Source organism: Arvicola amphibius, chromosome 2 (genome assembly GCF_903992535.2).
Source record: "Arvicola amphibius chromosome 2, mArvAmp1.2, whole genome shotgun sequence".
In the NCBI taxonomy this organism is placed as follows: Eukaryota; Metazoa; Chordata; class Mammalia; order Rodentia; family Cricetidae; genus Arvicola; species Arvicola amphibius.
This window is the reverse complement of record NC_052048.2, coordinates 162,478,138-162,505,715: the sequence shown is the minus strand read 5'-3', so window position 1 is coordinate 162,505,715 and position 27,578 is coordinate 162,478,138. Positions and strand designations below refer to the sequence as shown.

At 36.2% G+C, this 27,578-nt stretch overlaps 1 pseudogene; it reads left to right on the top strand.

Moving 5' to 3' along the window:
* Positions 1 to 25,661, top strand: part of LOC119807443 — a 29,861-nt pseudogene extending 4,200 nt beyond the window's left edge.
* Positions 25,662 to 27,578: the final 1,917 nt, after the last annotated feature.

Sequence of the window (27,578 nt, the reverse complement as noted above, 5' to 3'; positions counted from 1 at the left end):
GGGGGTCTTTGCACTGAGAGAGGAAGTCAACTCATAATCAAGATCCAACCCCTAATCAAGCAGCTATATCAAAATAATAAACACTTGTAAATGAAACATTAGTTTTATTCAATGGGGTCTCCTAAACTTTGAGTCAAAAGAACCTTTTCATATCATAGAAGGTTTGTATCATATATTATGTCTTGGTGTCAGAAAGTTAATTTATATAAGTTACTCTAAATATACTGTTTTTAAAATTCTTAGTAAATGTGACTAAGCTATAGGTATATTAATTTTATTACATTATAGTAACCTACTAATTCAATATATGTGTACATATAGAAGTACTACAATCTTTATATTTGCAGCCTATTTATTTTGGAGCTACAAGGTTATAGTGACATATACATGCCTCTTCAAATGGTCACTTAACATCCTGGGTTAAGAGTGGCAGGATCATACTGTAGAAGGACACTCTGCACAAAACCCAAATGATTCTATTGGGGAACATTGGCATAGAAACCTCTGTTCTCTGGTTCCCACTGAGATGCATTACCAATATTACACTAAATTTTATTAATTGTATGTAGCAGGATATAAGATCTATTTTATGATCCCTTGTGGATATTCAATTATCATAGCTCTATTAATTGGAAAAAAACTCCTTTGTTTACTTTTCCTGAATACTAATACTATTTAAATCTATTATCTAAATACATATGACTTTTGACTTCTTTTCATATTTTTGTTAGTATGAGGCTTGTGGTTCTTTAATCCCTGGGGCTTCTTAGATGAATGCTATTATATATTGCCTCTCTCTTTTCTACAAGGGTATCATCCTTTATTTTGGTTAATTTTATTTTTATAGAAATTTTGCAATCACATATATTTAATTCCACTGATTTTATAGATCAGTTTTATTTAAAGAGCTAATATAATAGATTTTGTGTGTTACTTTTTATTAATATGCTTTCACATATATCTATAAAACAATTCTTGTTTTTTATTGCTTTTTCCACTTAGGTGGAAAAATAAATTGATCTTCTAAGGGAAATCTGTGTTTGAATTCTCTGGTGCACCTACAGCCTATCCTCAGTCATCACACAATGTATGTGATCTTTGACTCATATACTACACCTACTCTCGAATCTTTGGTTTTCAGGTTATTATTTTTTACCATGTCTAATACTGCACATTTTCAGAAATGTTTGATTAGGCTCAAACTAAATTTATTTTCAGTTAACTTGGTATGTTAATCATGTTGGTTTTTCCAGCATGTACATGCTTCTGTAGATTAAATTAGACAAAAATGCATTCAGTAATCATTTTCAGTTTTTACTGTAGCTTCACAAATCTAGGTTCATGTCCTTTAAGTTGTGTTATGTCATAAATAGAAAACTATAAAGTTAATTTCTTAATCCTTAGCTGCTAGTGTAGAAAAGACATAGTTGACTTATATTGCCTTTGTATACTCAGACCCTACTAACATCATTAATTCATGTAAGTTGAGGTTTCATTAATATCTTAGATTTTGCTATAGATATCACTGGCTCATTTGTGAACTCTTCCTTTATAGATGAAACCTTTTCCTCTTATTATTATTCATGCTTTATTTTACAGTCTTCAAAACATTGTCACTGGTAACGAATGAAAGCCAGGATCCCTACCCTTCCACTCATCCTAAAGAAAAAGGCATTCAGCACATAATATACAGCATAATGTCTAGGTAAGATTTTCAGAGATTTCTATGGAGATTTGCATATCACACTGATGAGTTTTTGTTTGTCATAAACAGTGTTATATCATTTTGTGTGTACATGTACAGGACTTTATTCCAAATCTGGTCATTTTATGAGATTATATAAAAACATACTTACAATTTAATCAGAAAATTGCTTTATAAAATGCCACCATGGTTCTTTAAATAGTTGTTACTGTTTACAGATAAGAATACCTTGGCCTGGGGTTTTGTTTTAAAGGTTTTTGATAACATTCCATTGATAATGTGGGAGAAGGTCCTCCACTCCTATTCTTTGGTGGAGATGGATATTAGGGATCCTCATCGGATTCTCCTTCGGTTAAGAGAGCCTCATTTCTGCTCATATGCTCATTTCACATATATTCCAATGAAGCCAGTTTGAGATGGTTTGTTATTTCTAGACAGTGATAAGAGTCTGTGTTCTCAGTCATGCTGAAACCACATACTTAGGAGCAAATTAAATACCTGTCTAGTGCTGTTGCTGATGGAAGGCCAGACTCCCTATTAGTATCTACTGGGCTTGAGTTAGGGCTTCACGGCACTGCAGAAGATAAAGATCTGAGACCCTTGTCACTTGCTGCAAAACCACATCATTAGGAAGTTTGGGTATTAACTTTGTTAGTGCAGATAGAAGTTTAATCTTTTCTGTAGTGTTTTGGCTAAGTAACAAGATTATTGTCCTGTGTTACTTTATTTTACAGTCAGTTGTCCCTTTCTTGTTTTATTAGTTAGAGAAACCAACCTTAGGTGTAACTTTTTGTTTAACTATTGACTTTCCGAGCTTTCAGTTTTATCTAAGGATAAGGCATAGAAAGCTATGTTGTATGGAGTACATCACTGTGTTCCTCAAAAACACTTGTTTGGAAAAACATTGAATTTTAGATAAAAAGAAAACTTTCTTTAAATATATGTTTCCATTCAAATAATATATATATTAGGTTATACTATGTAAGGCATTCAACATTTAACTTATTTTTAGTACTGGGAATTGAAAAATCATGGTCATAGTGTTCACAAAGTAATTTTTTCAGTAAGCTACATTCCCAGTCCAACATTTTATTTGAAGCTATAAGCCTCTGTGTCTTAATAGTATGCGGGATAGGATATTTGGCAGTTACTGCTGAATAGAGCATCTTTTTCTCTCCTAGCAGATAGCATAGGTAATCTACTAAAATATGTCATCTTTGTATTTCTCAAGTCCTCTTGTTAATATGAACATTTTTAAATGTTCTCAGAACTACACTCTTACAGTCATTATGTGGAGCTTTTAAGCCAGTTTAAATAGTGCTACAACTAAGGGAGGAAATATGAGAAGAAAATATCCGCCCAGTGAGACGCTTCTACAAGCACCTTTAAATGACTGCTTCAGGGATCCTTTCGCAGTCAAAGGGCATGCTGTTTCAGGAATAGGAGAGCCGAGTGGGTAGGAGTCATTGTTATCACTGTTGATACCGTGGCGTGCCCTATAAACTGCCCAGAAGCCCCTGTGTTTGGAAATGGTGGAATTCATCACAACATAGATGAGATTTTGTCAGTCTGATCATTCCAGCCCAGACTTCTCGGAAAACCGCTGCCTTTCAGATGATGCTGAGTCACATGATTATGCCGACGCTTGGGTTCTTTTAGACCTAGTAAATCCAACTGTCCCTCCAATTGCTAAGATTTCTCATCTGGAACGTATCTGGATTAGGTGCAAACAAAAAGAGATCCTGGTAAATCAGCTTTTCTACTGTTTTATATGAAATGAATACTCACTCATTCCTCATGAATTTTTTTTATCATACTTATATTTCAAATCTCTTTATTTAGGCAAACAAAAATCAAAAGCAAGTCTTGATGGAGCTACAGAAAATATTCATATAGATCAAAGTCACTCAAAAAAAAAAAAAAAAAGATCGCTGTTGCCTATAAAAATGCTTATGTCCCTCCAGGCCTTGCATAGTTCTCTGATAAACTGTATAAGAAATATACTTTGTTCTTATAATTTTCATTTGTATTATTTTAGTGTTCTTGGTTACAATAGGATGTTTTCATGCTAATATATAATCTAATTTCTGTGTATCCTTTCATCTACCCTGCCAACCCCCTTTTTCTCGACGTCATTAAAATCCCCTTTGTTCCACTAGAGATATTTACTTCTACCTTAATGCCACTTATCCACAGATTAATTTATGTTTCTCCATAAAATATAGAACTCATAAAAGAGAAAAACATGGCATTATCCAGCAATTGATTTAATTCTCATAATATTATTTTCTTCAGTTGTATCATTGTCCTCTCAATGGCATACATTACTGTGTTTTTAAATGGCAGTTCTCGTCTTGCATGCCATTGTGTATATAAACCAGATTTTCTCCATCTACCCTTCTGTGGATAGACACTTCAGCTGGTTCCATACCTTGGGTATTGTGAAAAGTGCTGAAATCAACATTTATATGCAGGTATCTCTGTGATATGTTGATCTAGAGTCTTTAGGATCATAGGGAAATATTGTGGGTGTAGGAAGGGGAGAGCTGTGTGGATATTTCCTCATGTACGTAAGGCACTATTTAACCTGGATACACTAACACTTGTCTTGGAGTTGAATTAAGTCCTTATAAGCCTAAATCATTTTTGCAGTTCTAATGCACCTCCTCATCAGGTCAATAATCAGATAGCCATTTGTTGCTTTTGTTGGCCTTGCAGGCTGATATTTCCACAGCAAAACAAATCTCTTCTTAACTAGAACAAAAGCAGCCAGGCAGAGTATCACAGGCGAGGTCACCCGTCCTACAAGCTTTGGAACTGGCCATTCATTTCAGCCTCAGTTAAAAGAGCAATAACCAGAAGAGGACGTAACTGTGTAAGTGATGAAGATTGCAGAACACAGACTCTGCAACTCCACCTTTTAAGGCATTCCACATCAGCCGCTCCTGCCTTACTGACCTCCTGTTTGTTATAGTCTCATGATTATTCGTGGGAACAACTTATTTACTTTTCCTCTCTGGTATGACGTTCAGACTAAACCTTTGAATTATGTGGAGGAGCTTTGATCCTGAACTCCCTCTTAAAGGTCACTGGCTGGCATTACGGTGTACGTGTCTGGCCTTGTGACCAAATCTGTAATGGCAGACACCACGGCAGCTTGTAGTAGGTTCCTGATGAATGTTTGCTGATGATTCTGGATTCAGTACCAGTAATAAGTTACATTTTTTATTACAGGATTTCACTGTTCCGCAGCTGTTCCTCATCCATTTCTGTCTCACTAAATCACGGAGCCACATTCCTCAAGGCTTTGGCTGAGCTACATCCTGATTATAAATTAGACATCTTTGGAAAATTGTGTTAAACTTTCTCATGATAATAGTCATCTGGGGGTGGAGAGGAGGAAGGGTTGTGTGGCTGATGTTATGTGACAGTGAATACAGCTTTGTCAATATAAATCCAAGTTAGATAACTAGAAATGTCGTACTCAGTTGGGAGAAATGGCTGAGCCAGCAGTGCACATTGCTCTCGCCTTTCCTAGACCTAGAAAAGCACATGCATGTGCACGTGCGCATGTGTATGTGCGTGCACACACACACACTACAATTGAAATAATTATACAAATATAAATTAAAAGACTTCTATTTCTAGTTGAATATATGAGAAGTAACCCTGTTTGTGTTTCAAAAATAATAAATGACAACCAGTTAAAATGTTGAAAAGTTACTTTGCAAAGAATACTTATATTTTGAAAACTGGTAGCAGAATTAAGCATTAGAAGAGCTCTTGAGAGTATGTATCTATAGTCACAGGCAGACCTTAATGCCTGCCTTTATATATGCTGTGGTATTAAAACTATGCACTCACAGGAGAGTGAAAGTCACACCGTCTCTTCTTCAGGCTGACACTTTGCACATGCTTTGAATGTCTTCCGTTTCCCCCAAGTATAAACTCATACCAGTTAATAACATTAGGCAGTGTCAGGGTGGGAGGCATCAGTGTTCCTTTGCAAACTCCTTAGTGGCAAAGACTTTGATTTCTCTCCTTGGCTCTGCTAACTGGGGCAACCAACCAGAGTGGGACTGTTCAGTCATCTGTTCCAAAATAAACATCACTGGCTGTACTCCTGAAATAAAACTCTTTATCAGCTGTGATATCTTCCTATTGATGTGTCAAACCTTATAAATCATTGGCTCTTTACCTGAGGTTCAGACAAGAACTCCAGGAAATATATGCTCCCTAACTGGGAATTACTGACATTTTCCATTTACATAAACCTCTATTGAGATTTAGCATTTTATTCAAGTGTTAATGTAAGCCCAGCACAAAGCAGTATTAACAGCATCTATGATTTTGTAACTGTAGAAATAATGACTTTTCAATCACAATATAGTTATATTTGCTCTTTATTTATCCTTTACATCACTACTGGCTTTTAATAACATGAAGATTCTTTCAGTTACCAGACAACACAAGTTACCACACTTGCCCTACAGAGATGCTAATTAGTTCAGGGTAAAGGTTCATGTATTTACAGCCATGATGCAAATATCTATGCTATTTCCCAGTAATTCTTGACTACAAATATTTGTTGATTGATATGCAAAATGAGGGAAGTTGTTATGACTACTATTGGTTGTTGACTTGACTATGTCTGAAATGAACTAAAAATGGAGGACAATCCAAAAATTGGTTTAAAGGCTGTGAATCCAATTCTAGTAGACCTTTGGAGCAAGAAGACACAAATTTTTGACTCGGATCTTGAGGCAAGAAGACATATCTTTAATATGGGAAATACCTTCTGCTGGAAGTCTATATAAGGACATAGAAAATGGAAACTTTTTCTCTTTGCCAACTTACCCTTGCTTTGATGATATATTTATCCTTTCAGTGGTATTGGAGTCTACTTCTTTGGGATTTCAGTAAATACATAAGACTAGCTGAGGCACTAAGCATTATGGAACTGAGCAATTACTAGATTATTGGACTTTATGTTTACTGGAATGCAGCATATAAGTCATTCAAATAAATACCACATATATGGAGATTTATTATATTCATTATATATGATTTATTTATAGTATCTATGCTCTATCTATCTCTTATATATAGTCACATATATATATTCATATTCATATATATACATATTCATATATATGTGGAGAGAGAGAATGACAGAGAGAGGGAGAGAGAGAAAGTATCTATACATCTATATCTATATATATAATCTATCTTTATATCTCTATCTATCTATCTATCTATCTATCTATCTATCTATCTATCTATCATCTATCTATCATCTATCTATATAGATACACACAAAGAAAGTAAAGCCCGTCCTATAGACAATGTAATGTTATTACTTTGAATAAGCCAAAACAGAATGTTCAAAGGTGTCTTTTATAAAATGAAATATAATTTAATTTTCAGATTGCATTGCAATGCACTATAAGAGTGGATGTATTGTATCATAAAACTTTTGAACATTTTGTTAACTTTGTTGGTAAGATACAAAACTCTCAATGGCTATTTGTTTCTGGCACTAGAAAATAATAAATGTGAAAAAGACAAGTTCAGATTTCTCAGTCAGAAATACTCAGAATCAATGCTAAATAACTTTTCTTTGTATCCATTAGTTAACCAGTTTCTTTAACTACATGTTAGTAATGGGTCAGAGAATTCTGTGAAGCTTCCATTAAATGATGCCATTAGAGAATCTTTTTCAACCTTAAAAAGAGAGAATTGTCCTTTGCAGTGTTCAAAAACAAGGGAGATTATAAAATGATCAAAATAAATAATTGTATTTAAGCCCAGTTTGGCTTATATACAAAAGAAATGTTCTTTGCCTAAATGAGACAAATAAATTCAATTTTGATGTGGAAATGGATTTTTTTGATAATTTCTATTGATTGCACATTTAGGAGTACTTATACTTGGAGATTTGTTTTCAAGGCATCTGGACCACAATTTTATCTAGAATTTTCCCTGTAAAAATTATTTATTTAAGATGAGTTTTTCAACCGAACTTAACACTCTTTGTAACATCTCCATTCTTTATAAAAGTGGATTGGTGGGCAATTGACTGAAACTGAAACAGAAACTTTGTTCATGAGGCCATTGATTATTTACTAATAGACTGGATACCAAAGAATACACTATAAGTAGATTAGTCACGCATGCTGGACATGGTCTTGGAGAGTTGCTACCTTGACAACAAATTTTGCCATAAATATACAGACAGATAATTTATCTGAGACTATAAAATTCTTCTTAGAAGAACATTGGAATTATGCATTATTTTTGTGACAAAATTGCTTTCAAAAGCTCAAAGATCCATAATTCTCCATTTCCCACGACATGCAGTTTTCTTAGAAAGTAAGCCCTTATCTATATATTTCTCATAAAATTCTGATGACATGGTCCAGGTAACCAAGAATTTTATTGTACCTTTCAATATATGCCATAGACAACAGATTCAACTCACTGAAAATTTTAAATTTTGGATTTAGCTTCTGCTTTAGCAACTGGCCTTGCTTGTAGACAGAAGCTTCTGTCCTGCTCCATCCCTCGGCCATTCAGTCCCAAAGAAACACACAGAGGCTTATATTAAATATAAACTGTTGGAACTATTAACCCAGGCTTATTATTAACTAGCTCTTAAAACTTAAATTAATCTTTAATCCTTTAATACTTATCTATGTTTAGCCATATAGCTTGTTACCTTCTATCACTGAGGCATTTTCAACTTTCTCTCTTTTAATCTGGCTGGTGACTGTATCTCTGCTTTCTTCTTCCCAGATTTTTTTGGTCTGGTCACCCTGCCTATACTTCCTGCCTTGCTATTGGCCAATCAGCATTTTGTTATACCAATACAAGTGACAAATCTTTACAGTATACAAGAGCATTATCCTACAGCACGTGCTCCCAACGTTTGTTCCATGATTTTCCTAGAGAATGCCATCAAGTGGGAGTCAGGTATTCAAACATGGATCCATGGGAGGTTTTTTTCATTTGAATGATATTAACACTGTAGTTTAAGTGGCAACAATTAGGCCCATTTAACTTGATTTCACAATTAAGAGGAAGCATACGTGTAAATTAAAATTGCATGTGTCATCAGACTGGTGTTTAAATTTCAAGATAAATTTTTGTTGTTAGTATTTTCACTGAAAAATCTAGAAATTAATAAGCTATGGATATAGTATGCATTTTAAAGATAGTGATTACAGAATTACTTAATAGGCTATATGGAATATCTAAACAAAGTTTTTGAATCTAAGGTGACTTTACATTTCCGCCTAAGAAAATTGAATGTATAGTAAGCAAAATTCAGGAAAGGAATTAAAGAAAAAAGCATAATTTTAGATGGTTGAGATTTGGGTACGTGTTAGGCAGGAAAGCAAAGACATTGATGATAAATGTGGTCATAATAATTGAGAGAGAGTTTGGGACTGAAACTGTGTCCTGAAAGCCAATATAGCAGTTAGAATTTAAAGCCAAATCAATAAATAGAATGCATTAGCATGAGTGGTCAGATCGAAGAGCAGGAACTCCAGCTTAAGACAGTGACTGTGCTAAAATTTCAGAACAGATGGTTAAGTTATGTTAGAAAAATAAAGTGGAAAAAATATTAATTTAGGCAAAAATTCCCTAAAATTTACTGTAAAGATATATTAAAAATAAAACTGGAATCTTGAGTTTCAAATAAGGCAGACAGAAAAAAAATTAGGAAACTGATTATTGTTCACAGAATTTATTAACAAAATCATCACAGACTTCAATAAGAATAAATTCATAAAAGTAGTGGAATAGAGGTGCTACTCAGAATGTTTAAATACAACTTAGGGAAGAGGAGTGGAAATAGGTGAATACAAGCAACTTTGTCTAAAAGCTTTACTCTATGGGAGAGCAGTGAAAGGAAAAGCTTATATGAATAAAATGAGAGTCCCTGAGTGGTAATTTGAGTCCACAGTCAAGATGGCAATAGATTTAGTATCTCATAAAGAGTTGTGATTCATTAGTGATCTTAGTGGGGAGAGAAAGTGGCAAACATGTTCTCTTGACCACCAAACAATTACCAACAGGCTTCATTGTCATGACGTCATCAACTCCCAAAGTCCCTGTCCACTAAAATCACCACACAGACAACCCTGTCTTAAGGTGTGAGTTTGGGGGAGAGGTACAAACCGCATAGACAATAAGCACAAACTGTGTTTGCAAAGTGACAGAAGTGAATCAAAAAAGTGAGAGGGGATGCTGGTCAATGAGTAGGGAAACAAGTGAAAGATAAAGTCTCATTGCCTAATGAGAGCAACAAGGTAAGGGACTCTTGCACTATTTCTAGTGATTTGCTAGAGTTCCCCAAGAGAAATCTATAAAAGATGGCTGCTAATCCAATTCTATTTTGTCCCTATTAGAAAAAAAAAAACTGACTCTTACATGTATTTCGATATACCGAAAGAATAAGATAAAGTCTTAAATAGATTATGGGGGACAAAACCAATCACAAAGAATTACTGAATGGGGCCTTTGAAGTACATTTTGTAGTGTAAAAAAAAAGGCAAGATGGACAATTACAACATAACCTACAAGCTGGAGTCCGTAGATATACCTTAATGACTCATGTAGCTTTGTGTTTCTTATTGGTAAGGAAGAACCTCAGGTGGAAACAGGGAAGATGGAATGTCCAAGCAAATGCATATAAGATAAGGAATAGGAAAGGTAGCAAACAGGTAGTTAAAACTGATTATGAACACGTCATGTGAATGTTGAGATACACTTGGAGTACATTTGAACTTTGTACCTATAGTCACCTTTTGGTTTTTGCATTTTTCTACCTGTATGCTGTACTCTGATAGTAACTTTCATTTAATTAGCTCTAAAGATTTTTTAAGAAAGGCAAAAGAACCCAAACAATTATAGGATATTCTGAGAAGCTATTGTCATCATCTTATGATCTGATTCTAAGGAAAGAAGATATAACAAAGTGATGAAGAAAGCTAATAATCTCAATTCATTGAAATTTAATGAGTTAGATAAAAGAATTGAAAGTACCAGGAAAAGATAATTGTGTCTAAATTCAACGACAGGAATACCTGAAAAACTATGATTTGTGGCAGAATAAATATTGCATATAAAAATACTTAAATGTACTGGACAGATGGCTCTGTGGTTTACTTACTATGTACCCAGATTTGGTTTCCTGAACCAACTTGGTGACTCCAAACCATATAACTTCAGTTCCAGGAAATCCAATATTCTCTTCTTGCCTTCATAGACACCAGGTATGCATGTTCTGCCCAAACATAAACATAACCAAACATGTACATACATAAGAACAAAACAAACAAACAAAAAGACATAGGATGAATTAGAATATGTAGCTGAGGAAAAGGAGGGGGATACTTATTGCAAATTAGATTAAGAAAATAATCTCACAATTCAGTATTATCTAATGTACATTGAATTGCAATTATCAAGTTTCATAATGAAAGAGTTGATGAGGAAAAAATTTCAAAAGAATTGTATGTCATCACTAAATTATAAGAAGTAGACATCAGGAATGAAGAAGACCAGAACAAAGAATTATACCATGACACTCAAGCTAAGCTTTTTACAGAAGTTAAAGGGACAGATCTAATGATCTGTCAATAAGGTAAGGGACTCTTACACTATCTCTAGTGATTTTCTAGAGTTCCCCAAGAGAAAATATAAAAGATTGCTGCTAATCCAATTCTATTTTGTTCCCATTAGAAAAAAAATGACTCTTATAGGACATGTATTTGTATAAATCAAAAGAATAGCCTGAGAATTAATTTGCCTGTAAACATTGAACTTCTTTTCAAACAGATGTAATCAAAAATGGAGAGCATGATAGAATTATGGAATCACTCTTTAGACAAAATTATGGCGTGATATGGAGAATGCTCAGTGGGAAAAACATATGCTGTACAAACCTGAGGACCTGAATCCAAATGCTGAGACCTCATTTAAAAGTCAGATAGTGTCACAGGTATCTGCCATCTCAGTGGTCCTGTGGCTCCAATGTCAGTGGGCCAGCCAAACTTGGCTACAGAGCAGTCAACAACAAAGTCACTCAGTGTCCAGTGAAATGCGTAGCAAGAACTGGTACCTGAGGCTGGCCTTATCACACACTCTGAGATACACATGCCCACATTCACACTCACAAATCTGCACACACAGACACATGTATGTATACACATTACATAGATCATATACACACAAAAATAAAAATGCTTTTTTTCTTTGCTTCCTTCTTGAAATAGTTATGAATTGAATTGGAGAACGTAGGTGGTGATGGTAATTATGGTTAATGTTATTAAACATATGGAAAAATATATTTTCTCCTCTAGTTTTGTAGAAAAGGACATTTATGGCTGGAGGAATGCCCTTATTACAAATTTTAAAAGTCAAAGGTTACAAGTATGGCTATGGCATGTATATCTCTTAACTCTTCAGATTTCATAGTGTTTTTCAGAGGTGTCTGTGTCTTAGCAGAACTTGATGGAGGGCTGTTAAGATTTCAAAGAGAATTCTCACTTTTTAGATAAAAGTGTTCCTTCCCCTCTATGGAAAAATAAGAGATATCTTAGGAAAGAGGCTTAAAAATCTGTTAGTAAAATTCATGCTATTTCATTAATGTAGTGTGAGGTGCAACTGAACACTTAGTGGAGATTGTTAGAAGGAAATATGTGACCTGAAGGGCAGGGGAAAGGCAAAGTAGAATTCATTATCGGAGGAAAAATGATTTTCAATTATACGGATACGTTGCTGAAAAAATTTTACACTAAAATAAAAATAAATGCATTACCTCAAAACTTAATAGTGTATGATTTTAAAGTAAACTTCCCAAGAAAAATTCTGACAGCTCTCTATGTTGCTACCTCCCTGGGAACTGTATGACAAGCTACAAACTTCAAAACATGCTTAGAGCTGTCTACCAATCTGCAGAAACATTATGTAACATTGAATAGATCATAAGCGATGAGTTGCAGACTACCAATCAACTGGATCTCTTGTTCCTTAAAAAACTAAGGCAATTATTCAAGAGGTAGGATTTTTTATTACAATTGCTGCCTTTCTGTCTACAGGTCTGCAGTGCCCAGAATATAAGGTGCTCAGTAGAGAGAATGGCCTCTTAGAGAAATAGCATCACCTGTTCTAACTCTATCAACAGGTCATCAAATCTGTTTTATATAGTCCCAACTTCAAATGGAGCCTTGCATGATTGTCTTCTATAATGTATGTTAAAAAGTTTAAAATTCTTTCCTAAACAATTTCTTTGAATATAAGTATTTATTTATCAATGGTATTCAATTTGCTTCACAAAGTTTCTTTGTGCTAAGAATATTCCACGAACAGCCCATCTTTGTCAAACTTATTCTTTTTAGTTTGCTTTAGCCATAGCAAATATATGTTTTGAAATTATAATTAACATACAGACAACAAATATGAGATACAGAGTGCCACCAATATTTCTTCAGTTCAGTGATGACAGAAAATCATCATCATCATCATCATCATCATCAAATATTCTAATGTAGTATGGAAGATACATCTCTAAAAATTATAAAAGGTTCAGGAAATGTTATCTCCTTTTTGCTGTGACAAAATACTTCATCAAACATCCTAAGGAAGAAAATGAACATTTGGCTTGAGTGAATGCAGGCTATCATGACAGGGTAAGCATGGTTGCAATAATAAGGAGTGGTTGCTTACATTGCAACTCACTGTTCATAGAGAATCAGGAAGTAGAGCTTGGCTCTAAAACCTCAGCCTCTCTCAGACACTCACTACTTCCATCAAGACCCCACCTCCTAAAACTTCTCAACTTTCCCAACATTGTCATCAGCTGGGGACCAAATATTCAAATACACGAACCTATGGGTGATAGACATCTCACATTCAAACGACAGCAGAGGACTCTTTCCTACTGGATTCTAAGAGATATCATGAAGGCCAAGTAATCAAGACAGTGTACCAGTGCAGTGAAAGAAGGAGTTCCATAAGTATCTCTCAGCAGTGAACTGCCTTGGATAGTTCTCTAGGCTTTTCAACAATGAGAAAAAAGTCTTCTCAAGCCCAAAACGAGTTGAAAAAGGACAACAACATTGCCAATGTAAAAAGGGGAAAAGACCTCAGTCCCCCACAACTAAGATAATACTGGGAGCAGGAGAGGTGGCCTTCCCTAAGGAAGAGCACACCAATTGGTTGTTCATTTCCAAACAGTCAGTCCTGCAAACAAATGTACAAGCAACATTCTACTGATTGAGCAGATTATATTTCAAGAAAAAAAAATATGAATTCTATACACAGATGTATAGAGAAAAATGAGAAATAAGATGGTACATATACATAGATACATACATTTATGCAATAACAAATAATGAATAAAGATGTCCTGAACTTGAAGAAAAATGCAGAGGTGAATATGGAAGAATTTGGAGGCACGAAAGTGAAGGGAGACATGTAGTTATATTTCTCTCAAAAAAAGGAAGGAAGAAAGAAAGAAAGAAAGAAAGAAAGAAAGAAAGAAAGAAAGACAGAAAGAAAGAAAGAAATGCCAGAAAAATTGAAAATATCAATGGGAGAACTCAGCCTCAAGCCTTATCTCCTGGAATGCACAAAATTAATTCAGCATAAATAATATTCTTAAATTTTAGAAATAAATTTAAAATATATTTAAAAGAAAAATAATAGCATTTCATAGCACGTAAAGATTTTTTTTAGACAACTGTATAAAATGTTATAAATTAGTAAGCAGGAATATATTCGATTAAATCTTTAGTTTATTAAAGAACTACAATCAGAAAATTAAATGACAAATTCTAGCCTGAGAAGCTATATTCTAATATATGTATTTCCTCTATAAAGAAGTGAAATAACAATAGAAAATAACCCATTTATAATCTGGGTAGACTGAAAGACATTTTCTAAAATAATCATAATAGATTACAAAAGGAGTCTCTAAATCATAAGCCGTAAAAGAAATGCAATGAAATAGAGAGCTCTTCAAGAATTGGAACTGTTAAAATTGACTGATAAGGTCTAGGACTAAATTATTCCATATTCACTAAATTAAAGTTCCTATCTCTATGAACTTGCAAATATTAATTCAATCTGGGCATAGTTCCATATGCTCTCTTTCAGCACTCAGGTGGCTGAGCACTAAGGCCATGATTCCAGTTTGGGATACATAGCAAGACTGCCAAAAATCAGCAAAGTATTCCCCATTGATATAAGTACAAATACAGGCAAAAAAATTCACAAGATAAATTAAAATATAGCTTTCCCTAGAGGTTCAATTTCCTCTGGAAAAGGCCCCAAAACTTTCTGCGCTATTGAAATGTTTTATGCCTTGGTCAGAAGACCAGGTTCAAGCAACATATTTGTCAAAATTCATTAAATACAAACATTCATCTGTTCATTTTACTGGCTGTGGATTCTGTCTCAATAAAATATAGTCTATGAAAAATGTTAAAATAGTGTATGTTTTACAACCTGGGTTTGTTAAAGTGTGAAGAAAATATAACAAGAAAATTGAATTCTGAGTGCTTAGATAAGAGGAAACACAGCATGGGAATGGCATTGGCCATAGAACTTTGAGAATGAATAAGAACCAAGGCTGAGTGAAATGCCAGGTGATCCAGCATGACTGAGAGCAGAGCAGCTTGCGTGTTTGTGCTGGAGTGGGACGTTCTGCAGACACTAGTGATCTCAGCAGAGTTGAAATGTGTCCCTGGGCCCAAGAGATGAAACTATGACTATGGTTTTGCTAAATTAACAAGGATCAAGCCACTCTCTGAATTCCTGTCTCTAATAGTGCAGCCCTCAGACAGTACCCACCAGAGAAGTTTCTCTGTCTGGTGTACCGCAGTTATGAAACTCATAACTGGTCAAAGTGCAGAGAAGAGGTGCCTATGGAGTCCTTCACTACAGATAGGACATCCATATCACATTCTTTGTGCCCAAACTCACGGTACACCCTAGAAGAGAGGGTGGCTGGGGTGTAACAGACAGAGGTGAGGGACGACAACTATGAACGGAGTCTTCTAACTGGGATAGAGCCATTGCGTGCACGACCCCACAGCAACTGTGACTGTTAGCACAAGATCAAACCAGTCAACATTCCGGCATGTAGTGGGGATGGGCTTCTGGGGATGGGCTCCAGCTTTCTGGAGACTATTAACAGTTGATAGCTTTTGGGAGGGGGATTCTGTTTAAAAGTATGGCCCCTGATAGGGCAACCGTACTGTAACTTCATGTGTGAATAAGGGGCAGTTCAGATTGCACTGAGTGAATTCTAAGAAACTGGAGCAAAGAAAGTTGGAGGAAATAAGAAAATAAATGGTGAATGTGTGGAGGGGTTAAGGTTTGAAATGAGATGTGATGAAATACATTTAAATATGCATGAAATTATTTTTCTTCTTTTTTTCTATTTATTTATTTACTTATTTATTTATTATTTATTTATTTATTTAGTTAGTTTATTAAAAATTTCTGCCTCCTCCCTGCCTCCCATTTACCTTCCCCTCCCCCCTCCACTCCCCTTCCTTCTCCTGTCTGAAGAGCAGTAAAAGTTCCCTGCTCTGTGGGAAGTCCAAGTTCCTCCCCCATCCTTCCAGGTCTAGGAAAGTGAGCATACAAACAGGCTAGGACCCCCAAAGCCAGTATGTGTATTAGGATCCAAATCCAGTGTCATTGTCCTTGGCTTCTCATTGTCTGCCATATTCAGGGAGTCCGGTTTTATTCCATGCTTTTTCAGTTCCAGTCCAACTGGCCTTGGTGAGCTCCAATTAGATCAGCCCCACCATCTCGGTGGGTGGGCACACCCCTCACATTCCTGACTTCCTTGCTCATGTTCTCCCTCCTTCTGCTCATCATTTGGACCTTGGGTGCTCAGTCTGGTGCACCAATATGTGGCTCTGTTTCTAATTCCATCCATCGCCAGAAGAAGGTTTTATGGTGATATGCAAGATATTCATCAGTATGACTATAGGATCTGGCCTTTTCCAGCTCCCTCTCCTCAGCTGCCCAAGGAACTAGCTGGGGGCATCTCCCTGGATACCTGGGAACCCCTCTAGAGTCAAGTCTCTTGCCAACCCTAAAATGGCTCCCTTAATTAGATATATACTTCCCTGCTCCCATATCCACCCTTCCTATATCCCAACCATCCCATTCACCTACGCTCTCCCCTTCCTCCCCTTCACACTTTTCTCTCCCCATCTCCCCTTACCTCATCCATTATGAGGGAAGTCAGATGTAATTTCAAATTATTTTGATTTGCATATCCCTGATGACTATGGATGCTGGATAAAGAACACATGATACATTTATACAATGGAATATTACTCAGTTGCTATGAAGATGGCACGAAAATTTCAGGCAAATAAATTCAACTGGAAAAAATCATCTTGAGTGAGCTAACCCAGACACAGAAAGACAAATATGATTTGTATTTACTTATGTGGATATTAGCTGTTAAGTAAATGATAATCAGCCTACAATTCACAGGCCCACAGAGGTTAAACAAAGAAGAGGATTCTAGAGAGCATGCATGGATCTCCCTGGGAAGGAGAAATAGATTAGATTTTGGGAGAGAACTGTAGGGGCATAGGGTTGGGAGCAGGAAGGATAAGGTGCTGGGGTTGATAGAGAGAGTATAGGGAACGACAACTGGAATTGCGGGTATTTGGAGGTGTGTGAAAACTAACTACAGTGAAAACTTCTGAAATCTATGAGCATGACCCCAGTGAAGATGCTAGTGATGGAGAATACAGACTCTTAACTGGCCATCTTTTGTAGTCAGGCAAGGCTTCCATTGACGGGATTGGGTTATATTCGATAGAGTTGTTTGTCTAAAGGTTTGGATTTGTGGAGAGCCCTAAGCAACCCAAACTGATACCAGGACAGATGGTTCATCTCCAAAAACTGACAGTGGGCCTTTATTGCCAAGGACAACATACACAAAGCTTACTGAACATTAGAAAGGTCGAGCTGGTGCCTATAGAGAGCCTTCACTCTTGTGTTCTAGTCTCTTTGGTGTAGGAAGGTATTCTGCAAGCTATAGAAAGAGACATCTAGAAACACACCTGGATACAAAACTCTTGATTTACAATCTCCCTTGCCTGCAAGATGTGCTAGGACAATGGTGGCTGAGAACTTGTGAGAATGGCCACTAACATTTCATTTAATTTGAGGCCCATGCCTCAAGAAGGAGTCCATGCCCTATACTGAATGGACATCCAGGAACCTGATACTGGATGCCCAGAGACATAGGGCAGACTCAAACACGACGAAGAAAGAAAATCAATGAAACTATTCCGAATGATATTCTACTATAGTCATAGGTAACTGCTTTGTCCGCTTGTCATCAGAGAGGTTTCCTCTGACGGCAGGTGGGAATGGATGCAGAGACCCACAGCCAGACATTATGCGGAAAGAGAGTCTGAAATAGAGGTGATCACCAGATTCCACCCCTCAGAGACTGGAGAACCCCTAGAAAGATTGGGGGGGGGTATATTATAAGAGTCAGAGAATATGGGAAACATGGTAACATGGCCAACTGAGTCTGTTAAGCAGAGCTCATATGGGCTCACAGAGACTGAACTGGCAAGCATGGTACTGACAAGGGTCTACATTTCATCCTCTCTATATGTGTTGTGGCTGTTTGCTTGGTGTCTTAATGGGATTCCTAACAATGGGAACAGTTGTTTCTCTGACTCTTTTGCTTGCACTTGGGAATTGTTTCCTCCTGTTGGTTTGCCTTGTCTAGTCTCTATATGAGGACTGTTGGTTAGTCTTATTGTATCCTGTTTTGTCCTGTTTGGTTGTTATTTTATGTAGACCTACCTGCTCTTTTCTGAAGAGGAAATTGGGAAGGGGGGTGGATCTGCGGAGAAGGAATATAAGGGAACTGAGGGGAGAGGAGAAAAAGAAAGCTGTGGAAGGAGAGGGAAGTGAAACTGTGTTTATAATGTATTGTATGAGAGAAGAAACTATTTTCAATTTTAAAAAGTATGTTCAACATTTAAGTGTTTCTTAGCCATTTCAGTTTCTTCTTTTAAGAATTCTGTTTAGGCCGGGCGGTGGTGGTGCATGCCTTTAATCCCAGCACTTGGGAGGCAGAGGCAGGCGGATCTCTGAGTTCGAGGCCAGCCTGGTCTACAAGAGCTAGATGCAGGACAGGCTCTAGAAACTACAGGGAAACCCTGTCTCGAAAAACCAAAAAAAAAAAAAAAAAAAAAAAAAAAAAAAAAAAAAAAAAAAAAAAAAAAAAAAAAAAAAAAAGAATTCTGTTTAGATCTATATCTTGTTTTTTAAAATTGGGTATGGTTTTCTGGATATCTAGGTTGTTTTGAGTTCTTTCTATACTTCGTAACTTAGTCCTCTATTAGATGTACAGTGTGTGTAAGTCTTTCCCATTTTGTATATTAGAGTTACCTTAAGATATTTTATATTATTTGAGATTAACGTGGAAGGTGTTGTTTCCCTGATTTCTCTTCCAGTCTCTTTGTCATTTGTATATAGGTAGACTCCTGTTTTTTTGTGTTAATATTGTGCTTTTGCTGAAAGTGTTTGTCAGCTGTTAGAGTTTCCAATGCAATATTTAGGGTCACTAAAGTATTATATCATATAATCTGTTGATAAAGTTTTGCCCTTCCCCCATTTTATCCTCTTTGTTATTTTCAGTTTTCTGCTCACTTTAGCGAGGGCTTCAAGTTCAATATTAAGTAAGTATGGTGAAAGTAGACAACCTTTGTCTTGCTCCTGATTTTGGTTGAAATGCTTTGAATTTCTGTCCAGTTAAGTTGATACAGGCCGTGAGCTTGCTGCAAACTGCCTTTCTTATATTGAGGTATGACCCTTGTTTCCCTAATCTTTCTAGGAATTTTATTATGAAGGAGTGCTGAATTTTGTCAATGGCTCTTTCTGAGTCTAATAAGATGATGATGTGGTTTTGTTTCTCAGTCTGTTTATATGGTTCATTGCATATACTGACTTGTATTTGTTGACCCATCTCTGAATCTTTATGATGAAGCCTACTGGGTAACAGTGAATGATTTTTGGATGTGTTTTCAGATTTCATTTGGAAGTATTTTGTTGAGAGTTTTTTTGTGCCTATATTCACAAGGGAAATTAGTCTGTGGTTTAGTTCTTCTTTGTTGAATATTTATGTGCTTTGGATATCAGGGTGACTGTGGTCTCATAAAATGATTTCAGCAGTGTTCCTTGTGTTTCCATTTTGTAGAAAAACTTGATGAGTACTGGCATTAACTCTTCATTGAAAGTCTGGTAGTATTCTTTCCTGAAGCCACGTGGGCGTGACTTTTGTTTTGATGAGGAGGCTTTTAATGACTACTTCTATTTCACTAGCACTTATATGTCTATTCAAATTGCTTGTCTGATTTTGATTTAATTTTGGTAAGTGATATGCATCAACAAAATTGTCTGTTTCTTTTGGATTTTCAAATTTGGTCGAATACAAGCTTTTAATGTATATCCTATGATTCCCTGGATTTCCTCAGTGTCTCTTGGTATATACTCCTGTTCATTTCTATTTTTTGCTAATTTGCATACTATTTCTCTACCTTTTAATTAATTTGGATAGCAATTGTTAATCTAGTTGGTTTTCTAAACAGCTATTTCTTTGGTTCATTGATTATTTTTATTATTTTTGGTTGCGGTTATTTTTATTGATTTCAGCCTTGAGTTTGTTTATTTCTTTCTATCTACTTGCTCCTTTTGGATGTGATTTCTTCTTTTTGTTCTAGAGTATTTATGTAGGCTATTAAGTTACTAAAATGCGATATTTCCAAGGTTTTTTGTTTGTTTTAATGTAGGCTTTTAAAAAGTGCTATGAACTTCTCTTTGTTTCTTTGTTTCAATAGTCTGCCTACAACAAGGTAGGCCCTTTGTCTGCGAGCTCCTTGGCAAGCAAGGACACCTGATCTCAGCACCAGAAGATACATCTGGGAGGTGAGTGAGTTCCTGACCCCTCCCCTCCGTAGCAGCCTGGGAGACAGAGCACAGCCTCTCCTCAACACCCTACACTTCCTGGTCTTCTGGCTCGGGCTACCCTCCCTGGCTACTACCTCTCTCTTCCTACCCCACCCAGCTTGCATCCAGAAAAACCCTCCCATCTTCTTCCCTCTTCGGGTTCATAACACCTCCAGCTCAGCCAGATCCGGGCGCTGGGACTGGGTAGGGAGTGCAACTGGCAGGCAGGAGTTTCTTTGTTTCAATAGTCTGCCTGCAGCAAGGTAGGCCCTTTGTCTGCGAACTCTTTGGCAAGCAAGGACATCTGATCCTGTAAAAGAAGATCCATAGAGGAGCATTTGGAAGAAGAGATGGGCAGGTGCCAATGCAAGAATTCCCCTCCAACAATCTGAAAAGCAACATGAAATCACCAGAAACTAGCAATCTTACAACAGGAGGATTTGAACACCTCAATCAAGAAGAAGTAGAAAACCTTGACTTTTTGAAAGTGATAGAGGCTCTTAAACAGGAGGTGAAAAACTCCCTTAAAGAAATGGATGAGAAGAATAACAAAAAGTCTGAAGAATTGAGTAAATTCATAAATGATATCCTAGGAAACCAAGGAAAAACAATCAGATAATGGAAACAGTTCAAGATTTGAAAACTGAAATGGAGGCAAGGAAAAAAACACAAACCGAGGGCCAGCTGGATATGGAAAATCTAGATAAATGAATAGAGACTACAGTAACAAGCATAACCAACAGAATACAAGAGATAGAAGAAAGAATCTCAGATTCTGAAGATACCATACAGAAAATAAATGCACTGATCAAAGAAATCAGCAAATCAAACAAATTCTCATCACAAAACAGTCAGGAAATCTGGGACGCAATAAAAAGACCAAACCTAAGAATAATAGGGGTAGAAGAAGGAGAAGTACAGCTCAATGGTCCAGAAAATATATTTAATAAAATTATAGAAGAAAACTTTCCCAATCTAAAGAAAGATATTCTTATGAAGGTTCAAGAAGCATACAGAACACTGAATAGACTGGATCAAAAAATAATAATAATCAAAACACAAAACATACAGAATAAAGAAAGAATATTAAGAGCTGCAAAGGAAAAAGGTCAAGTAACTTTTAAAGGTAAACCTATCAGACTTACACCCGACTTCTCTATGGAAACCATGAAAGCCAGAAGGTCCTAGATAGATGTTTTGCAGAAACTAAGAGACCATGGATGCAAGCCCAGACTACTATACCCAACCAAGCTTTCGTTCACTATAAATGGAGAAAACAAAATTTTCCAGGATAAAAAAAATTTAAACAATATGTAGCCACAAACCCAGCCTTACAGAAAGTAATAGAAGGAAAATCACAAACAAAGGAGTCCAACAATGCTCACAATAACTCAGACATCTAACGACCCTTCAACAGCACATCTCAAAGAAGGGAGACACGCAATCTCTACTACCAAAAAACAATGACAACTGAAGTTAACAGCCACTGGTCATTAATATCACTTAATATGAATGGACTCAATTCACCTATAAAAAGGCACAGGCTAAGAGATTGGATATGAAAACAGGATTAAACATTCTGCTGTTTACAAGAAACACACCTCAACCACAAAGACAGACAAAGACTCAGAGTAAAGGGTTGGGAAAAGGTTTTTCAAGCAAATGGACCTAAGAAACAAGTGGGTATAGCCATACTAATTTCCAACAAGGTTGACTTCAAACTGAAATCAATCAGAAGAGATGGAAAGGGACATTTTATACTCATAACAGGAAAAATCCATCAGAATGAAGTCTCAATCCTGAATATCTATGCCCCTAATATAAAAGCACCCACTTATATAAAAGAAACATTACTAAAACTCAAGGCAGCCATCAAGTCACACACACTAATAGTTGGAGACTTCAACACTCCTCTTTCACCAATGGACAGGTCAATCAGACAGAAATATAACAGAGAATTGAAAGACTTAATGGAGGTAATGAACCAAATGGTCTTAACAGACATCTAGAGAACATTCCACCCAAATAGGAAAGAATATACCTTCTTCTCTGCGGCTCATGGAACCTTTTTGAAAATTGACCACATACTTGGTAACAAAGAAAACTTCCACAGTTACAAAAAAATATTAGTAACTACCTGTGTCTTATTGGATCACCATGGATTAAAATTAGAATTCAACAACAATGCTACCCCCAGAAAGCCTACAAACTCATGGAAACTGAACAGTCAACTACTGAACCACAGCTGGGTCAAGGAAGAAACAAAAGCACCTTAATTGTGCCACTGAAGTTTGTGTATGGTGTGCATTAACTTCCATCAAATTATAGAAAGTCATTTCTTCCTTAAGTTGAGTCTTGACTCATTTTTTTCTTTTTCTTTTGTCTTTTGTTTCTTCAGTAGGAAACTGTTCAGTTTTCAAGCTTTGTTTTTGTTGTTGTTGATATCTAGTTTTAATCAGCAGTGGTCAGACAGAAAGTAGAATGGTATTTAGTCTTCTTGAATCTGTTAAGACTTGCTTTGTGTCTCATTATTTGTTCAGTTTTAGAGAAAGTTCCATGAGGTAGTAAGAAGACAGTGTATTATTTGGATAAAATGTTTTGTAATTATCTACTAGGTCTCTTTGTTTTATAATATAGTGTCAGCTAGCTCTAGCATTTCTCTGTCTAGCTTCTGTCTAAATGACCTGTCTATTGGTGAAAGCAGAATATTGAAGGCAACCACTAACAGCATTGCAAGGGTCAATATGTGATTTATCTGTAGTAGTATTTCTTTTATGAACTTGGTTTCTTTTGGGTTTGTGGCACAGATGTTAGGAATTCCAATGAATTCTTACTGGGTTTTCCCTTTGATGAATATGTAGTTTCCTTTTCTGTTTCTTCTGATAAGTTTTGGGTTGAAGTCCTACTTTATCAGATATTAGAATGGTTATCCCAGCCTGTTTTTTAGGTTTCTTTGTTTGGAACTTCTTAATATTTAAACTCTGTTTACAGGCACAAGTTTCGAGGGTGTGTTTGACATCCTGTTACAGAAAATCCTAGAAGATATTTTCTAAACAAAGGTTTCCTTTAAAATAATGTAGAATTAAGATTACAAGGGAAATAAACACTATTTCAAATTCCTGATTCTTACTTTCTAAATTGTCATCCTATCAAAATAAGAAAATACTGAACAAAAACAGTAGGCTTATGATATTTATACAATAAGCTGAGGTTGAATGGTTAGTCAAGAAGCACAGAATAGGAAAATAACCAAGAACAGGACTCACATTCAGGTGCTTTAGTTCTCTGCAATCAGAGTTGGCTATATTTCAGGCTCCTTTCATCCTATAGCTTTTAGATATGCTCATTACTAAGCTCCCCTCAGTTTTCACTTCCTTTTACATTGACATCTTGAACCCATGTTGTTTGCCTATTATTTAGCTAGTGACCCACTAAAACATTTCTGGCATAGTAAAAAGCAATGTGCCGTATAATGGAGATATTCTGAGGTTGCTCTTAGTAATTTAGAAATTCAGATAGTAACAATTCAAGTACATGTCAAAGATAATAATCAAAGGATGAGTAGTTAAGACAGGACATCAAATTTAATCTGCACAATCAGCTGTAAGGAGAATAGACGGTGTCATTTTCAAAAAAAAGAACAGAGTCATGACAATCATAGATTTGTCAGGAACACAGACACCAAATCAGCTGGGAGCTTCTGGAATTACATCTACACTCGTTATCTATCTACCAATTACTCTTAGAGTTTCAACTAAAGTTTTGGTTAATCCTTTTTTCTTTTTTTTACAAAATTCCTGACTGAAGTGGCAGGGAATTTTTAAAGGAATGTGTACCCAAGCCACAAAGTTTTAGATAAAAAGAGAATGTATAAAATAGGAATGCTAAAAAGAAAACAGTATAATGGGGATGCAGCAGTAACCAGCGAACACCCCTAGCTTGAGTGTAAAGCAATTTAAATGAAATTAGGTAAGAATCACATGTAGGGTTTTTTTTAAAGACATTTATTCAGTGTCATGATCAGACTATTACATTTAGCAATCAACAGCATAGGCGAGAAGAGGTCTACAGTAAAACCCTTTGTTGGAATGCTTTACACTTTCCACAGAACAGAAACTAAAATAACCTGTTATACAATTAGTCACAAATACAGTCCTCGAGTTTTTTTTTTTGCGCATACACATGAGTATTGTCTGAAACATGTCTTCTTTGTAGCAGCTAGGCCCTGCCACCACTGTGCTTGGCTGAGTTCACAAATCTGTTGTCACCTGTAGCTTCCCTGTCACTTCTCTGGCTCTCCTCTCCTGCTAAGCTTTGTTTCCTGGCTGTAATTAGAACCTCCTGCCCCTGCCATAGCTGCTGCTGCTGCTGCTGCTGCTGGAACCACCAGAGCAGTATGGGAAGATTGAAGTGACTGAACTCATGTCTGACAGAGGCAGTGGGAAAAAGAGAGATTTTGCTTTTGTCACCTTTGATGACCATGACTGTGGACAAGATTGTTATTCAGAAATACCATACTGTGAACGGGCACAACTGTGAAGTAAGAAAAGCCCTATCCAAGCAGGAGATGGCTAGTGCTTCGTCCAGCCAAAGAGGTCAAAGTGGTTCTGGAAAATTTGGTGGTGGTCGTGGAGGTGGTTTTGGCGCCAATGACAATTTTGGTCGAGGGGGAAACTTCAGTGGTCGTGGTGGCTTCGGTGGCAGCCGTGGTGGTAGTGGATACGGTGGCAGTGGGGATGGCTATAATGGATTCGGTAATGATGGAAGCAATTTTGGAGGTGGTGGAAGCTACAATGATTTTGGTAATTACAACAATCAGTCTTCAAATTTTGGACCAATGAAAGGAGGAAACTTTGGAGGCAGAAGCTCTGGCCCTTATGGTGGTGGAGGCCAGTACTTTGCTAAATCACATGTAGATTTTATCGAAGCTCATCAATAGAGATTGTCAGCAAAATAAGATGAATGAATATTTTGAAAATGGCTCAAGAAAAATTGATACTCATAGTGGAACACAGGGAAGAAAAAAGCAATTTTAAAGCTGAGTAACAGGTAAAAGCAATGAAAAGAAATGAGATCACAAGAGAACAAGAATCAGAAAGTCCAACTGGAGAGAAAATTTTTGGTGCAGTGGTTGCACAAAAGTAGTATTACAAAATTTTAACAAGAAATCTTCATAAAGAAAAATATTTGAACCAGTTATCACTGCTTTTTTTGAGTCTGTTAGAGAACTGAGTAACACAACTATACACCTGGAAGGCAGGATCAAGATTTGCTCCTCTGTGTCTTAATTATATGTTGAATTTTTACTTTTGTATGTCTCCCATATTTACAGTTGATAGAGTGAGACTTCCGGTCTTCCCATCACCCACCTTTTTTTCTCAGAATGTGATATATTTTCTTATTGATTAAAAGAATGTGTTATTTTAACTCTAGAAAGAATCTGATATTAAAGAGTTAGAAAAGCTGGAACAAAACTTAAAGTAAAGAAGAAGAAATAGAAGGAGGGAGGAGGAAGTAGAAAAAGGAAGAGCAGAGAGGAGGAAGAACTGGATGTAGAAGGAGGAGGAGGAGGAGAAAGAGCAGGAGGATGAAATAGAAGAAAGAGGAGAAGGAGAAGGAGAAGGAGAAGAAAAATGGAAATGGAAATAGAAAATAATATACCCACAATGAGATGATTTAGATTTCTTCAGACCTAGATGGAGATAGTGAACAAAAAAGAGTATAACACACTCATACTTAGCTAATGGTGGAGAGAAAGACATATTGGCATCAGATACGATGAAAGACAGAGGTCAGAGAAGGACATTTTTATCCATCTACTTACAAATGTTTCTATTTGTTGTCAAGAGTTGGGAAATTGATTTTTAAAAATCATCTTAATTGGGCCTCATGAGACCTGGGCATGAGGCCCAGTGTAACTACCTGAGCCTAGCTATAGTTTGGAGACCTGTCTGTGGCTAAGCAACCTAGACCCACCTCTGCCAAACTGCCACTAGCGTGGCAGAATATTATACTTGCCCTTGTCCTTACTCCACCTCAACACATCACAACCCTATGTAAGTCCCTGCCTGATACCATTAAAGGAGATCCTGCTTTGACAGACTTCTGACTCAGTGGGTGTGTTTCTCTCACTGGCCGGGGTGGGGGGCTGGGTTCTCTGACACTCACTCTGACAATTAATAGATGATAAGGAGAGGTGTATTGACTTTAGTGGAGCAGTCACTGAAAGGGTACCAGTGTTCTAATAAATTTACCCCACTAATGCTAATGCATTTCTATTGAGTCTAAAATCAAGACATTCAAGCAGTAAGGAGCTTGTTGGGGGAAAACATGTTTTCAGTGAGAGAGAAAAAAAGATAATGTGGGTGAAAATGCTTCAAACTCAGCATAGTCATGCATGAATTTTTCAAGGAATAAAAGAGAATTAGCATGATTCAGATAACATGCCATGTGTATTTTACAAATATTTATTTTAAAGCATACCATGAAACAACTATATTTTGTATATTTCTTATTTCCAATATTAATTATCATGGATCTTTTTTATTTTATATTTATGAATTTTTTATTCTCTTAAAATGTCTTTATCTTTTTGACTAATGAGTATTTTAATTTTCTTTGCCATTCTCCTACATTTGCCATTAATTCTGCCAACACAAAATCCACAGCTTTCATCTTAAAGAGAATAAGAAATAGTTTAGTCTGGACACTGTAACCACAGCGTAGTAACACAGATTTAGGTTATACCAAATTTCATGTTTTAATGTGGAAGCAGTTTCATGAAGTTTTATAATTTTATAGAATAAAGAAAGTCATAAATAAAGGCAAATTTAAAATACACTGGTATACACAGCAG